The 17891-nt window shown below is 40.7% G+C and overlaps 1 protein-coding gene across 1 annotated transcript in view; it reads right to left on the bottom strand.

Annotated features, from left to right (window-relative positions):
• ZNF516 (zinc finger protein 516) overlaps positions 1-17891 on the bottom strand; it is a 102751-nt gene that overhangs the window by 38571 nt on the left and 46289 nt on the right. The gene's annotated exons all lie outside the window — the stretch shown is intronic.

Raw genomic sequence — 17891 nt, 5'->3', positions numbered from 1 at the left:
CACCAACAGCAAAGAGCACTGCAGATGAAGGATGGAGGGGCACTACAGGGAAATATTTTCAATGATGCCAGCAGTGATGAAGGAATGATTACCTGAAAACAAAAGCTGAATTTTTCTGAGACCCAAGACACTACCCTTTGTGAAGCAGCAAAACAGCATTTCATGTCTACCTATTTTGCACAATTTACTGTCAAGAATAAAATATACCAGCTAAATCTGAACTTGAGGTTTCAGTCTTAAATCTCTTAAAAGCTTGGTTGTTTGAGTTGAAGGCTGAAAAGTGCATTTGCCTCGCATTCCTTTACATACTTTGCATTGAGCATCTAGTATGTGTCTTCCTGATAAAATGACTTTGACCTACAGTCAAAGACTAAAGAGCCTTGCCGTTATGGACCAAGGTTTTGATGTTACTTTTAAAATAAGTAAATAATAAACCAGGAGTAGCTATATTTACAAACTACACTGGATGCCTGAGGAACTAAGACTTGCAACACGACCTACACTCTATTAATCCTGACACAGCTGTTACCCAAGTAACTTACTCCACTGATGGCATTAATCCAACGGTAGCAAATGGCAGCACACCTTTGAAACTCGGAGCAAGGTAAGAATCTGTTAACTACTAACAGGCCTATTAACTACCACCTTGTAAGATACGGCAATTTATTTACAGTTCACCATGACTGAACTGAAGAATCACCATCTTGGACTCTCTAAGTCTATACTGCAGGGTTGCAAAACAGATCGTAATTTCATCTTAGATTTAAGAAGGTCAAGCTCCATGAGCTGCCTTTGTATGGTTTATAATGTCAGAATAATCCTTTACTACAATGACAGCCTGAGACATTGAATGGGATTGTCTAAGAACAGCAGCCCCACTATTTACTCCTTACAGCAGCAGCATTCAAACAAGCCACAATATAGTACATCCTTTGACGAGCAACACCTGAAACACCTTCCTTATCGTCACACATCCCAGGACATAACACAGATGTAACATTTTTTTCCATTACCTATGAGAGGCAGGTAGTCGAAAGAAAGATCTCTCTGCAAATTTAAGGACATCAGAGCCTGCTTTTAATTCCCTTTGCTGAAACACAAGGCCCTGTCTAGACACACTAGCCTTAAGGCGCTCTCTTTGCATACAAGGCAGGCCAGGGTATACTGGAAGCATAAGGATTGTCAAAAAACCTGTTTGGGCTTTGGCAAATTAGCATTATATATTTTGTAGACAGCACAGTTCTTAGGCTTATGTCTGACAGAAGCAAAAAACCACTGTAGTCTTTTTGACAAACTCAAACTTTCCTTTCCAAAAGCCATCCTCTCTCCAACTCAGCCTGTTAAGAAACCGGCCTGAGGAAGGTTTTGTTCAAGTCTTCACTTTTTCCTGCCAGAAGATAAATGTTGTCTATTTTGACTGAGTTTTGGAGCCTGCATACTCTGGTCTTGTGGACTCCAAAGTCAGTAATACTGGTTTTGTACTTGACTTCTTACCACCTCCCACTCATCATTTCCACCACCTCCATGGTGCCACTTCTTGACCAGAAACTAATTAACATCTTGCCTGAACAAAACAGCAGCACCCCTTCTCTCACGCTTCCTGTAAGTAGCAAAACCCAATCCTGCACCCATCTTCACTTTAAAATATTTTTCTTACACCAAGCTCTTTTACAACAACTTACGTGTAGCGGTCAGGCTGTAGACACCTTGCACACGTACAGTCCGTGGCTGCTTTTGATGGATCAGATTCTCAGCTATTCCACTCCTGAGTTTTATGGATATGGACTTCCAGGCAAGTGGATGAACCGGGTTTGAAACACCATTCTGGCGACAGGACAGCTGAAGAGACTGAACAGTTTTCACTAAGAAACTTACAGCTGAATTGGCTAAGCCCTTGGTATGGTGGCAGGGTGGGGAAAAGGGAAGACAGAGAGGGAAACATATTTGATTGCACGCAAATAATTTATCACTAACCTCTGCCATTTCCACATAATTCCCCAGCTAGTTGCAAAGTCAAAAGGCCTGTGCAACATTTGACAGGGACAGGCAAATACTAATAGCAACATTATTAAATCAATTATAAAGATTAACTTTGCCTTACAACATCTGAGCAAAATACAAGATCTAAAGCTCAAATGAACTCCATAATGTAGGAAAAAAATAATTGCACTTTAAAGAAAGCCTAGTAAAATTACTCCATAATCAGAAGGCAGTCATTTCTTAATATGTGATGATTGTGTATTTCTGTTCTTTTTAGTTAGGCTTAGATCTGAAATATGAGCCTTATATGGAAAGAAGCTTTGATGACAGTCATTTATTTGGGAAAGCTTTTCCAGCCTTTTTGTTTCACACAAATGATTTGCATGTTTAAAGAATTTCGTATTTAGGTATTAATAAAGAGATGTTGTCTTTTCCATCTTTTATATTTTTATTAAGCTTGTAGTGAAAATGCAGCTGCTGACTTACAAGCGATTTGAAAATAATATATATACAAGCAGGCAGCCATTTTCACAGTCTGGCAAGTAACACATTTCCATAAATAACAAAGAATACAGGGTCATGATACCAGCTGTTCAGAAATTTTAAAAGTCACAATGCCTCTAATTTTGCAGTAACTATTTGCCGGACTGTTTTTATTTATGGCTTGAAACTGAATTTAGAAATGCTTTCCCTGAACTTTAAACACTATGCTCCCAACTGACTGGCCGTCTCCCTTCTATTTTCCTTACTCAACGTTCACATATCTGTGTCCACACTGAGTGCAGTAAATGATAACTGGCCCACAAGCCAGGCTCGCAAAGGTTTGTGAACATCTGAATATGCTCCTCATGCATTTGTGTGCACACATTGCACACACATTGGGTTATCTGTTCGCATACACAGTCAGCTGCCCTTTTACCTGGCTCTTCAGATGCATATCATTAATTGCACTGTACATCAGCTTTAGATAATTAGACACAGCTGTATGTTTGAAAATAGTAACACGCAGTGGGAAATCCTGCTGGAAGATTCTGGTCATAAACACTTCCATAGTTCTTAGATATACCATTATCTACTCAACTCTGTTTTGATCCCTGTTTAAAGTTTTCTTTTACTTTTCCCTTGGGGACTTTGCCAAGCACTCCATTTGAAAATGATTCTGTGACATTGTCACTCAGCTTCTTTCTAATAGAAAAAGTTGTATCTATAATTCCATGAAAATGGAAGCTGCTTCCTTAAAAGAACTAAGGAAAAAGAAAAAAAAAAAAAAAGTATTTTTAACCAACAGAGCTGATAGACAAGAAGGGGTTGTTATTTTTTTCTGTTAAATGGCACGTGAAATAATGCATTTCACATACTTCTCCCTCCCAAAAAAAGGTGACAATTCTTCCAGAAACAGACAGGAAGCTCCACTTCTGGGGGAAAAAAAACCAAACAACCCAAACACACACCAAAATTGTCTCAGATCTGCTCAATTAATCCTCTTCCACAAACATAAGTTACAAGACATGTTATCTTAGAAGCTGATTTTGACAATCTCATTACCTGATGATTCAGGTGACTAAGAAAAAATTCCATGTTACATTTGTTCATAAAAACTATTGAGACTATTCTTGTTATTTCTCATCTGAAAATATAAACAAGTCAGGTCTCAGACATCTTGAAAGAATGGCTTGTTTCATTTTGTTGTATTGGAGGGGGTGTTTAAAAATAAAGGGGGGAAAGATTACACTGGCGATTGTGAAAGCATGAAAAGTCAACGGGCACAAAGGCATACATAGAAATAAATATACAGCAAAATAAAAATAAATGTGTTTATCCAATCTGACTGCATATATGGCATCCCAGAACCAGAGTACAGTTTCAGAGCATAACTAAGCGATTCCTTAATTGTTTCAGAAGTCCAGATACAGAAGCCTCCATGAGAAGAGCTGTGATAATGCATGTTGACCCCAGAAATTAGAGCAGAGAATATCCCTTTAATTTTGATTCATGAGCTAATATTTTTTTTCTTCCTTTTTTCTAACTGCCACTAACTGTATTTCTGGTCTTCTGCTTCGAGTGAGCACCAAGCTACTAGGGGATTTCCTAAGTGGGATTACCCGCGTTTCTTCAGTTCCTGCTAGCTGCTTACAGTTGCACCTGTGACAATTTAACGGAGCTGGCTGTCAACAACCAGCAACCAAACATGAGGAAATAGCAGAGAGATTTAAGCTCTCTCAGAAGGAAAGCGCATGGATGAAACGTAACCTCAGGGTGGGATTTCTTCTTTTGGCTGAAATTGGTAAGGACTTCTAAGTCCTAGAAAAGAACAGAAAAATCTAAGCTAGCCTAAAAACTTCCGCTTTTTTGTCAATAGAGTCTTGTTTTTCCATTCAGCTTTTGCTGAGGTATAGTCGCAGTGCAGAATATAATTAACCCCTGAGTAAGGGAAGAATGGGAAAATGGTTTCCCTTCTCTTCTCAGGAAAAGTCTTTTGGGGTGGGGGGCGGGGGTCAAAACAGAACAGTACCACTGCTTAAAGTAAAGAGAGGAGTAATTAAGCTTTCATACAACATCTGTATCACATTTGCACATGCACTCACTTCCAGGGAAGAGACAGACATCAAAACTAATGGAGAACATCCCAACTCTCTGAATGCAGGAAGAATGTTGTAGCCTTCCCAGCTGCACTCTCGGGACTGTAAAACAAGAGATCAGCAAAGGAGCCTATTTTCTCCCGTATTGCTTTTACTGTTGTTTTTGGCCAGGTAGTGTTACAAAGTTCTTAAACAGATTTATCCTACTGCTTCATGTACTACAAGAGACTTACGTACACCAAGACTACTGGAAAACAAGGGCTACAGAATAAGCCTCATCATCTTCTGGTTGTTATGCACAGTAATTGGTTCCAGGGTCAACACTGTGATGCTGCAACAAAGGGCTATAGCTTAAGGGTAAAGAATAAACAGCAGGAGTTAATGGAAGTTCTGTTACTATATAAATGACCCCAAAATGAAAGAAAGGCAGAAAATAAAATATTCCGTATAAGCAAAACTGATTATGAATCCAATGTGCAACCTTAGCTCTCAATAAACTGTTAATGTCATTAAAGGAAAGAAACATAGCAAGTACTTTCAAGTATCTATAACAAGAAAACAATACATTAAAATTTTGAAGCTGGTTTGACAAACACAGTGCTTGCCATGGGTGCTAATATATTTCTGTGAAAACATAGGCAAAGAAAGGTGTCTGAAATTACAGTGTTATTCATAAAATATCCATTACTAGGGTATAGGCAACTTTGTTCATAACACCATGTGTGATTGCTGCACTGAATCTAAACATCTGGGGCAAGTTATGCATCTGGCTTTAGTGCCTTTGAAATGACATGCTACGTTTAAGCCAAGAGGTCCAGCCACACCAGTTTTAACAGTCATGTTTTCAAAGTCCAGCACTTCATCATTTTGAATCTTCCCATTCAATGACACTTTCAATAATAATATATTTATTCCTTTTCCCCGCACACCAGGAAAGTGAAACAGATATAGAAGAATTGGAAATGTCTTCTTTCAAAGTATTTCTCCAAACATAATGATTATCTCCCGACACTCAAGCACTCAGATGAAAAAGTACAAAGAAATATAGCCATCCTTGTGATTTACCAGGTGAAACACTAAGACACGCAACGTATCAAAACGGAATCCCTCATTTGTACGCTTCGCTGTTATCATTTCTCCTTCCCCTTTCAGTTTCCACCATTCTCAGGACCTGAAAGAAACTTTTTACCTGTTTTTCTTTCACCTGCTCTACTGCCGTGCATGGCTTCGAGCGCTGGGAGTGCCCACGCAGGGTTGTGGCAGGGGCACTGTGTAACCTCCTGCTCCGATGCACTCCCACACCCTAATGTGAACAGGATGATGCTCAGCTACAGTGCCTCCTTCCTTGGTTCTCCACTGTCTCTCCACGTGCACTCTGCAGTCACTCATTTCCTTCCTTTAAGCAATACTCATTTTTCAAGCACCAACTGTGCCTGTACAGGCGGCCCCGCAGCATGCCAGCCTCCCTGGCATGTCCTGCTCCAGGCCTCAGCCATCCTCGCGGCCCTTCTCCCATCAGTAAGCTAACGCCGTGGCACCGCTTACGCAAACATAGCATGCTTACCTCCAGCTTGCTTCCTCATGCCATTGATTCAGCTTTTTCCCAAGGCTGCTCCTAAGGCTCCCATTTGCTACCATTCCTACATAAACCACCTACAGTTTGCAGCTGGCAAGAGCCTGAATCCAGACCAACCCCTTCAAGACAAACTCTTCTGCCACCTCCTTCGGTTCACAACCGCGCGATCATCCCAACGAGCTGGATCGAAGGGAAACGCCCCCAGCTAGGTCCCGTCCACTGCCCCACGGCACCCTGCTCTCCGCAGCACCAGCCTGAGCGCCCGCTTCACCCGCACCACCACTGAGATATCTCAGGAAATGGCACTTTGTCTCACTCTAAATTCAGATCCTCAACAAAAGAAATGCAGACTAGTTATCTTACAATGTACGTGCTGCATGATACTTTCAATACTGTGCATCAGTCCAAACATATTCACATTAGCAAGCAAATTCACAGATAAGGTAGTTCTTGCAGAAGACCACATTTCTGACTTGCGCTTTTGTATGCCATCCGCTCCCCACTACGACAGGGATCTCTAGAGGGCTGTCAGCATCAGGAGTGTGCTTGGAAGTATCAATGAGCTTCCAGAAGAAGTTGTTTGCATACTTTGGATGCATGTCTAATAGTAACACATCAGCCCCTTCCCATTTATATATATTAATCTACACTTGCTACATACGCTCACACACTTTCTGAATTTTTGCCTTGCCTTTCTCAAACCTTTTTCAGCTTGACAGAGTTTTTAATTACATTACGTTTTTGGCCCACTCCAACCTTCACCTCCCCTAGGTATCATGTTTCTTTCCTTTTGGCTTCTGAAAGCCTCAAAGAAAGTTGCAAAACTGGAATTTGAGTAAATACTGTATGAAGAGTACTTTCCATGATGCCTTGGTTGAGTGAACTCAGTATTTCAACTTACTGAATATATCCCAAGAGATTTTTTTTTTTAAATTTCTTGCTCTAATATAACTGACCAAGAAAGGTCAGTGTAGCAGAAAATTTTACTAGCACATAAAAATTTCATTATGCATTAATAACACTTCATTTCCATTACGGGCCTTAATATTAGGCACTTGCATGCTGATAATACCAGAGATAAAAAACCCTAACAACTTCACTTGCAAAATAAAGTGATCATGTTTGAATTATAACTAATATATCATGTCTGTGTGTATAAACTAATGAAAAAAACAACACTCCATATTTCCACACAAGTAACAGCATTGAGACTTCCTTGGCAAACATATTTAGCACTACAGTAGCAAGTAAGTGATCCTCACTTACATGCACCCATTTTGTTGTCCCAGAACTATCCAAGTGAAGATTAATTTTTTTCCTGTTACAACTTTCCTTGCCATTCTGTGTTTGACTATTTTTTTTTTAGGGCTTCTCCAGGCTTCAACAGTACTTAAGGTTAAGACGTTTCTGGGAAACTGCTGTGCATGTGGATACAGGCATGTGCAAGGACAAGAAACTTCTGCAAAGTATTATAAGGGGTTTAAGATTAATGTGTTCCATGTGCAGTTTAAGCTGTACTTCCTGAATTCTCTTTTAAGGGAAGAGAAGGATCTATTTGCTTCATTATCTACTAAAAAAGGCTTTACTACCTACTGAATAAAGGCTAAATCACAGAAAACTGAATACACCTTTGGTTCAATGATGCTACACACCTAGCAAAACATCCAAAAGGCAAACAGCAAATGCAGCATCTGCTCCACTACCTTGGGGTACAGTGGGGATGGGAAGAAATGAAGTCTTTTACATCCCATTATCATCCCAATTCACTGCTCTCAAGTCTTTCACCATAATGACGCTGGTGTGCAACCCCTATTGTTAAAACACACAGAAAATGTTTCACGGGGGGAGGGGGGGGGGACCTGTTTAGACACGAGGTTCCCATTTCCAAAAGAACCCATGTGCTTGTGCTTGCCCCCCCAATATTTAGTTTTTGCTGACAGCAGCTTGCCTCAAATGCTATTTAGGCAGTAAGACATCACAAGACATATGCTATTTTGAGATAACACACACCTCTGAAGTGCTGGTAGGTGTAGCTGATGCCTTCAACTGCCTGATGAATTTGTTATCTCAAAGAAACACAAGGTTTGGGAGTGTCTTATATTACAAACCAAACCCAAATTTAGTCTTTAGAAAAAAAGAAAAAAAAAAAGAAATAAATCAGTGATTTTGTATCCTTTCAAAGGAGGGGGGGGGAGTATCTGACTTGGAGTAACTACCCCTAACTTACAGCTCCAAAACAAGACTAAAATTACAGCTGTGATATGACAAAAAAAAATATCATTTTAATGGCTATTTATTTTTCTGTTATTTGAAGTAACAGAGATAATGAACTAATATCTGAGATTTGAGATCACCAACCTGGAAAACAAAGTTCTAAAAAGTAGGAGGGCAAATCTTCCCCCATGGGTCCTGTATAAGGAGGAGTATCTCATGCTCTAAATCCATGTTAAGTAAGCACCCATATCCAAGCTACAATAAGCATCAATTGAGAGAGCACTTTTGTCTTTCACATGGACACTTTCTCAATAGACGTTCTGCACTTTAAAAGGACGAAGTGTTGGATTTTTGCCCTTAGCATCACTGAAGCGTAACTGAATCCATTAACAGAGTATCCACAAAAGACAATTCTGAGACTTGCTCCTCCCCTAGTCTTATCCTCTGTAAAGTCTGCATGCTACAGTACGTTTCAGGATATGCAATTTACACTGGCATCGATTACAGAAAAGAAAGATTTCTCTATTCTTCTCTAACCTCAAGCCATTAGGTGACAAGTGGTTCAACAAAGCAGTTAACAATGATTCCAACCTGACAGCTCATATGCTTAAAATCAAGCTAGCAGTTAGAGTTTTGCTGGATCAGGGCCAAAGCGTTCAGCAATTTGCCAGTTCAAACCCATGCTGTCTATAAACAAGGAAAACAAATTCACCATGAAAAGAAGTTCCCTACACATTTACAAATCCATTCCAGGCATTGAAAATAATGTCTAGAAATTGGTCACAAAATATGGCACAGTAGCAGTCACACACCAAGTGTAACAAGGATCCAAAAGTTTCATTAAAGGACTAGGGAACTGAAAATTATAATGAAAAACTCAGTTTTCCTCCACAGTTCCCATAAAATTCACTATATGCTTTTAATCTCCCTAAAAATCCAGGTTTGCAGCTGATAAATCTTGTGGGCAATCAAAAGAAAACTGAGAATAAAAGAAAAAGTCATTGATGCTCCCCCTGCAAAGGGTTCCCTTGACTGCACCTAAGCTGCTCTTGACTTTTACTGGTATGACTGGTACCACAGTCAGGCCCATTCAACTTAAAGCAATCCAGTGCTTGAATGAGACTACTGGGTTAAAAAGTAATAAAGTGAAGTCAAGTGAGACCTAGTAAAACTTGTATTTGTAAAATGCACCTGCAGAAAACAAATTATCTACCAACACTAGGCCAAACTGTGCATTGCTTTTATACCCTGTGCAGCCCTGGGACTCCCCTAAGTTTCAGCTCCCCCAGAATTTAGCCCACCATATCCACTGAGAGCATCTACTGCCAAACCTAACAAAGAAAACCTGGTTTAAGATGGATGAAGGGCAAACTGTGAACCATAATGTTAAGAGCAGCAAAAAGATTTAACATTAAAGACATCTACACAAGTCCCTCGTTAGCAGCCGTTTACAGATCAGTAGAACCCCACTAAACACAGCTTAGCACTACTGAAATATTTGGAAATCAGATTAAAAACACTACCATTGCAATTTTCATTGCCTGAATCTTGTTTTACTAGCTGGGGGGAAGGGAGTCCTCGCTCACTAACCAGAAACTGCTAGAAAATAAAAGCACTACACAATGTGATCTTATGACTATAAATGTCACAAAGCGGTATTTCACATGCTATAGCTTGATGTAATAGAAACATCCAGTACTAAGAAATACCAGAATTGCTAAACTGGCTTTTACAAGGCAGCAAGGGCAGAGTAGGTGTCAAGAAGTGAGGGTTTTGAGAAAGCTGAGTTACTGTGCAGCTGGATTCCCAAGTGCACATCCCTATATGCAGATGTTTGTAATACTTGCTGAAGAAGAGCTAAAAGCCCACTATGAAAACTGGACCCCCTGTGCAACTGACTTAAACATAAAGGTATATTTTTGAATGTGAAAACTGAAACAAAGATGGCAAATAGCTTTCCACACCCTTGGAAATATTTTTTTTTTAAATGCTAAGTATTTGGTAAGCATGGAATGAAGACTGGCAATTCAGGAAGGACTAAACATAGACACAAGCGATCCTTAGAAGCAGCTCTTGTGACATTTCCAAAAGCTGCAGAAGTATGAAGAATTAATCTTACTTTGGGCATCTTACATAAGCTTCAGGGCAAAGCTTATCCTACTATCACCTACCTTTAAGAAAACACACTCACTTCCTTGCTTTGTAACAGGTAAAATAAAGGCTGGATAAATCTCCCTTTCCCTTAGCATCTTGGTACAAATTTTCTTCTAAGCTGAGCTATGCTTTGGTTGCTCATATCACAGACCTACAGCTACAATAAATGGTCTAAACAACACTTCTGTCTAATTGTGTTATTGTATATGGTAACCTACAAAAAAGGAACACTAACCATTAAACCTAAATACAGTAGAAGTATCTTTGACATGCTGTAGCAAAACACCCTGCACAGAATTCTTTGGTACTTAAATAAGACCCCCACTGAAATGTTTGCAAGGAATAAAAGCAGTGCAACAGTTGGATTAAAAACTTCAAAATGCTGCAAAAGAAGCTCTCTCTGAGCAATAACAAAGGCAATCTCTGGCATGAGAAGTCATTCATCTACTGAAGTATCTCAAGCTCAGCCAGCAAGCCTTAGTTCTGACTTGAGCTAACTGTGTGTTATCTGTTCCTCATCACCCTGCCCCATTGTGAGAGGAACTTGAATTACTGTTTAACACTCTTGCTGGCCACCCACATTATATGAGACTGGGTAAAACAGGACCTAGTAACGCGGAGCGTGGTAATCAGGAACACAGTGGAAATTACCCAAGATGCCTACAGGGCAATCGTTAAACGTTCCTTAGTTGGTATGATGTCAGGGTAATATATACCATTAAAGGGTACAGTGCATTATCCCAAAGCATTGCTGCCCTGTTCCAGTCTAATGCTTTTTGCATGAGCTTCTTGAAGCACAGCTCCCACCATCAGCCTAAACTAACTAATGAAGGGCCAAGCAACTTCACAGTGTAAGGTGCATGTGCCAAGGGAGGCTTTAACCGCCCCTCTAGATGTCCTATGGCTTTCTCTCTTCCTCTCCCCTCAATATACACTTCAGTGATTCTGGCTGCCAGAATTTTTCTTGTTATCCACTTCCTTGGGATGATCAGCATAATTTCTACTTTGTTCTATTCCCTCAGTTCTTCTTCCCATTCATGTCAACCCACAGTTAAAGATAAATGAAAGCAAAAAGCTATTGCTGATGGCAGCACCACAGGAATATATATACTCACACATAGGAGATATCCTCTGCAGTCCTGAGGAGCATACAAGAGTCCAAAGGGGAGGGAAGAGGTAACAGAATGCCGCTGTGGAGATACACACAGGCCTGTACTGGTCAAAAATGATGCTTCAACCTGCAGTGCTTTGCAGAGAAACCTCAGATCATGAGAAAATACCAAACCACATGTGGCTTTGCTACACACATCAGGATTGGACTATGTGCATTACAGCAAGGCAGATATAGAAGAGAAATTTCTGGATGGTATTATTAGACACGTTCAAACTAGGTAACTGATCTAGTCCTGATCCACCAAATTTGCTTTGAGGAACAGTTTGAACTTTGCAGAGTCCCAAACAATGCCTAACAGATGCTCTTCCTTCTGCAAGCACAGGGTCCTTGCCTCTGCCCAACTTCCCCTATGATTTGAATCATCAACTTGCTGTATTTGAAAGTTCTGGCATTAATCCCACTGGTGTTAACAATAAAACCAATTAGTTTGGGTTGTAAAGTTGAGGGGGTTTTATATTCCAACAACCACTCCCTGGCAATGCCAAAATTAACTGGTGAAGTGCATAATCACAGTGTAACGTTTTTATCTTCGTGGTAGGATCTAACAGAAGCCACCGAGACACTGTTCTTCCCTGAAACTACCTTATTTCTGGGAAGCCTGGAGCAGTAGTTACCAATTGTCCACCACTGAGACATTCTCCAATTTGTTGTACACTTATTCTGCAAAATAAATATGCTTTCAACACACTTAAGATTGTACATATAGAACAAGATCTTCATTTGGTGTAAAATGCCCCAAAAGCACTGCCTTCAGTGGCATGATACTGTGAGATTTACAGTAAGTGAGAGTGTGGCATGAGAAGTATCTAAAGGGTAATTATTTGATTAAGATATACAGTAAAAATATTTGATTTTTAAATAGTGGAGAGGAATTCCCTTGCACACAGAGGAACATTTTTTCATATAAGCAGAACAATGAAGTCCTGGTACTGGACGCTGGCAGCTGTGTTTCATGCACTCACTTTGGCAACAGAAAACTTTTAATAGGACTATCTGTCTCTCTTCTTTGGAGTTACTATAAATTTTTATTTTCTATTTTCACTTGCTTAGCTGTTTTATTCTTACTGTTCCTCTCCTCTCTCAAATTACAGCCTCGCCATTCTACTGGAAAATTAAAGCAACTCTGGACAAATTTTACTTTTGATTTAAGTCAAAAGCCTTATGAAATAAGGCACTTTTCATTAAAGTTCCAGCTCTTGGAGTTGCTATATCTGAGCAAAACAATGTCCAAGTTTATGCTTCATAAATCTCTCCTACTCTTCTTCTTTCACAAAACTTACTAAGATCATTGTGTTTCTATTCAAGCATTCCAATTTACATACAGGATCATCTTATAACATGCCTGCGAAAAATGTGTTACATCCCCCAGTTTGTATAACCTGTAAGCAATTCAGAGGCAGCTGTCTCTTCTCCTTCAATTTACTAATTACTAAATCAGTATCTGGCCACGGATTTCTAAGAGCTTTTACAACGTAACGAACACAAAGAGCTCCAAAACCAGGCGCTGCAGCTCTTTTTTCTTTTCTTTTTAAGCTAAAACCTAGGAAGGAGCCGAGCATTTAGTTCTGTTAGCAGACTGATAACAACAAGGGGGTGGGCCCACTAGCCGGTATGGACAAGGCGAGCTCCTGCTGCTGTCTCCCACTCATGCGACTGCTCCAGACCTTCTGGTTTTCACATGGAAATCCTCTTGCAGTTATCCACCTCTCAGTGCGGGGTGTCGTGAGCCCTCACGCCTTCAGCGCAAGGCACCCGGCACCCTGGCACTGCCTTGGAGGGTTTGAACCCCAACGCCATCCCACACCTCTTTTCAGCCTGCCCTCCTCTTCGAAGCCTCATGGCACGGCACAGCTCCCTTCACCGAGGTCCTGCTCCTCCTCCCTGCCTTCCCCCATTCCCCTTGCTCTCCTCCCTACATCCTACTCCCATCTTGTCTCGCCCCTTCACGGAGCTCATCTGAGCAACTCCCACCATACCACCGGGAATTCCCGACACAAACCAAATGCAGCCACGCACCACCATTTTGTGTTTATCGTCTGGCTGGTTTGGGTTTTTTTAAATATTCTGTGCAGTCTAGCAACTTGTGTCCACCTCATCTAGTCAGAGTACGAGCTCCTTGGGCCTAAAGCTGTGCTCGTACAGGGCCTAGCGCAACAGTTCTCACTCACAGTCAGCCCCTTCCTGAATTAGCCAGCGTAATAAAAACAGCATGTGTGGAGTAAGAGTGAATCAGTCTCTCCTTAAAGCATTTCAAAAATCCAGAGGAGTCTGACAAAAGGAAAAAAAGAAAAGGGAAAGAAGAGGCAGGAGATAAAGGAAACAAAATGGATGAGATGGCTGACACTGGAAGCAGCATTCCAAGAAGCAACACCCTCTCTTTTCCTGAGAGTTCAGGCTAGAAGCAGCATTCCTCTCCTTTATTCCTATAAAACACTCCTTTTCTTTTTCTCTTCTCTCCCCTCCCTTCCTAGATTACTTTTAACATTTACTTCCTGCCCCATCTGGTGCTTAGATCCAAAAAGAAGTACCTTTATGGCACTCCCTTACTGACTGGGGCAACACAGGCCTGTGCTTTTACTATGTGTTTGCTGAGCGCCAAGTGGTATTTAAATAGTTTTCACTTCTTTTCTTCATCTTCCCACCTGCCAGCAGCAGTCACAGCCTCAAAAATTATACTTCCCCCTTCGTTTCAGGACTGAAATAGTTCATAGTGCCCAACCTAACAAACTAACACCTTCACTGCTAAACACACCATGACAATGAGGGGGCCCACATTGAGCCCTAAAAATACTAACCACTGAATGCACGCAGGCTGAATTATTTCTTTGGCATACCTAAAACTACATTTTAGTTGAGAAGCTGAAAGATTAAAAAAACAGAGTATTTTCCCTTCCACTTTCATCAACACATGCATAATCCCCCTCTACTCTCTTAGTCATAGCTCTGGGGCTCTTTTTCCTTAAAAATCAAAAAAAAAAAAAAAGCCTCAAGTTGGGGAAGTGCTGAGCAACAACTCACAGGTGGTTCAAACTGCTCTGCATGCAACTCAGTGGAAATTCAGGTACAGTTTGCTAGTGGCTTGAATGCCAAATAAAAACGAAGACTCATCTGGGGCAGGAAGACCTCAAAAAATATTCAAAGTCTGCTCTTAAGAGAGTGAATGTGCTCTGGGCCACCTCTTCGCACATGGCTGTTACACAAAGCACATACACCTCATGCATGTATCTTTGTATGACGGGTATCCCACAGTACACTGTGTGTAACTCTAGAAAACTAATTTTTACCCTCCTTCCAACAAGATGGAAAGCACTTTGTAACCAGCTGGCTTACCCCCTGGCAGCTGATAAGCTGGGTTTGCAAACAGTACCCCTGTGCCTGAGAAATCATTATGTTACTCTACGTAGACAGCAGAGACAAATTACTGATATGTTAAGAACAAAGAAGTGGCTACCCTGGAGGCTCTCAACCCCATTTCACATGCAAGGTGCAATTCTTGCTCTTCTCCCAATAAGCCCTATCAGTACTTCCCAGCCCATCACCCTCAGCCCCAACATCTGTTGGCCCTAAGTGACCACGGAGGTACATTGCCAGCTTCCCTGCTGCAAGACACTGTGTGTCAAGAGGACTACTCAGATTATTAAGAATTAAATGCAGAAAGAAATACTTTCAGCTGAGTCAAGGCCACAAATACTTGGCAGTCTCAAGGCCCTTTTCTGACCCTGGATAACACAGTAATGCGTCAAAGAGGGGGGGCGGGGAGGGACTAAAGATATGATAATAATAAAAAATACAGATACCATATAAAATTACCTTATGAATAACAGAAGATTTTCCTGACCACAGCCTGAGTAAAAATAATACCGTAGGAGGCAGGTCAGGAACAGAGAGTGCTGCTTGCCTGCCTCCACTGGGGAGGGATGCGGACCATGGGGCTGGAGCACGGCCCTCAACAGAAAAGCTTCACCTGCAAGAATAACTACAAAAAGCCGCAGTAAAGGATAGCAAACTGCAGCACTTCTAGGACAAAATGTGCTTCAAGGCCACACCTGATTTTAGCAGGAGCGTACATGAGGGTGGAATTCGGCCTTTATTCTGTACACATTAAGTTTCTGTTCACAGAGGAGGGAAAGAAAGCCTCTTGAGTTAAAGCAGCGATCTGCAGAAGAGTAAAACTAATCCTACAGCCAAGCTGGACAGAAGAACCCCAGTTCCTTAGAAAACAATGTAAGGGCAGTGTCAGTAAACCTGCATAACAAAAAGAGAAAACTGAGAAACTTAAGTCTTGAACATTGACCTATGAAAACTCCTTTAAAAAAAAAACAAACAACTTTCTTTTGAATCCAAAAAATCTTTGTCACTTCATTGACACAGTGATTTTATTTAAGGAAACTCTATTAAGAAGCAAGGGTAACATTTCTCTTGGTCATAAGATTAAAACATTTCTTATTAGCCAATTAAATACTTGATTAGCTCTTCAGCTGTGACATTAGCAAATATAAAACACAGCAGCAGCCACTCTCCCGGCCCATCAATGCAAACGCATCCCTCTTCCAAGATGTGCCTTTATTTAGGCCCATCAGTTTGCTGCTGCTTTACAGTTAAAGAAGATAAGGACCAGTTTGGCACCCAAAGAAAAGAGCTTCCAGGTGCTGGCTACTGACATTGGTTAAGCCAGTAACCTTAATTCCTGTGAGAGAAACTGCTGTGTGACTTTAACTCTCACCTTTCACTCCTGCAACAAGGGCTCAAAGCTTGAGTGGAGGCAAGAAGCAGGACAGGCAGAGATGAGACAGCTCCTCTTGTTAGAAATAAAGTGCTGAATATGGAGAACACGTAACAGTAGCTTTCCTATTTGAACATCATGTGAAAAAGTGTTTCAGTGTTTTCAGCCTGTCTCTGGAGAGATGGTTTTCCATCACAGCAGTTTCCATAAGAGCACTGTACATTACACCGGTAAAACATGGCAGCCCCATTTAACTCCAGACAAACCTGCAGTTTTATCACTGCATCTTGTGTCAACTAGGTGTTTCAGGCAGCAGCTGGTGGATTTTCACACAAAGTAAGTATGTAAGCTCCCATAAGGAACTTTGTTTAAGTGTCCAAAATCCAACAACACATGGGAAAGTCAAATTTTGAGTCTTTTAAATGGGCAAGTAATCATAGTGAAAATATTTTAAGTCAGCTTGTCGCTAGGACTTTTTGGAGTTGTGGTTTATGGAAAGGGCAAGAAAGCATAAAAAAAGTGGAGTTCTTGGTTTAATTTACATTTCTGTTCTAGTGTGCACCCCATTTGTCCACAGGGGACTTGATCCAAGTTGTAGCAAAATCAAGTTTAGGACCATTCTTGTAAGTTTAAGGACAAACAGATGGGTTTAATTTTTTACAGTTTCAGTCCTTTGGAGCTCTCTTCCCTCTACGCCTTACATTTTGAAAGTTATATTGCCAAGCAGCATCGGCCCCATCTTTACTTGTCCTAAAACCATGAGACTTTCACAAAAGAAGCTTAATGGAAAAAAAAAATATCCAACATTGCTTCAAAACTTTATGAAAAACATGTAACTTAATACACAATTCTGGAAAATGTAGCTTTGCTGCTGCGGGGTCTGTAGCCAGGAGAAAGAGCAACATTATATAAAATCCTGACAGAATACAGCTAATTGAATAAACCCACCCTCTTCCACAATGGTGCAGATTACTTCATTCGCGATGGTCTTGAAAATGAGTTTAACTCTACAGATAACTATGGTCTTCACAACAAAAGGAATGAAAATGAGAGGAAAACGTTATTGTTCGCCAAAGAGAAAACAAACAAAGAGCACAAGCCTAGTAAGGAAAGAATGGTTAATCTCACATTTCTAAAAGGGTATTATAAACAAAGAATGGTGAACAACAAAAATATTAAAAAAAAAATACAAAAGCGCTTAATGGTGTTCTTTTAAATATTTACTTTGCTGCTATTTGGAGAATAATTTGTTCCATTTACTAGTGTTGGGCTCAAAGGACCGCTTTAATCCAGAGAGATTAATTATAGCCCTTGGAGTTATAAACACAATTTGGGAAGCAAAGCAGAGAAGAGGAGAGAGACGCCTCTCACGCTGGCGATTAACAAGTTTACGTGCTTCAGGGCTACACCACACAGGCTGTGCCCCTGCTACACCTGCATGCTACAGGCAGAGCAGTGCACAGGATGCCCATCAATCGGGAAAAACAGCCC

The sequence above is a fragment of the Haliaeetus albicilla genome, chromosome 3 (genome assembly GCF_947461875.1).
Source record: "Haliaeetus albicilla chromosome 3, bHalAlb1.1, whole genome shotgun sequence".
In the NCBI taxonomy this organism is placed as follows: Eukaryota; Metazoa; Chordata; class Aves; order Accipitriformes; family Accipitridae; genus Haliaeetus; species Haliaeetus albicilla.
This window is presented reverse-complemented; position numbering and strand designations above follow the sequence as displayed.